The sequence below is a fragment of the Penaeus monodon genome, chromosome 19, assembly GCF_015228065.2.
Source record: "Penaeus monodon isolate SGIC_2016 chromosome 19, NSTDA_Pmon_1, whole genome shotgun sequence".
NCBI classification, from domain to species: Eukaryota; Metazoa; Arthropoda; class Malacostraca; order Decapoda; family Penaeidae; genus Penaeus; species Penaeus monodon.
The window spans coordinates 1,807,956-1,808,234 of NC_051404.1; positions in this window are offsets into that span (position 1 = coordinate 1,807,956).

Genomic DNA, 279 nt, shown 5'->3' on the forward strand with positions numbered 1-279 from the left:
GCTTAAGCACAATGGCTGCATAAGAAAAGGAAGAGTGGCCTTATGCACATCACATATGTATATCTTTCGCCTACAAATATTTAATAAAAAATTACACAATACCAGTTAAACATTGCATCACTGAACACCACACTTTATACAATGAGCTTTTAATGGGATTTTAACAAATGCAGTGAGATCTTCGTTTCTGAGAAGTAAAGAAAAACACACACAGATACACACACTCGCACGCGCTCTCGTCTCTTCCGTAATGCTATCAGTCGGATACGAATATTATTC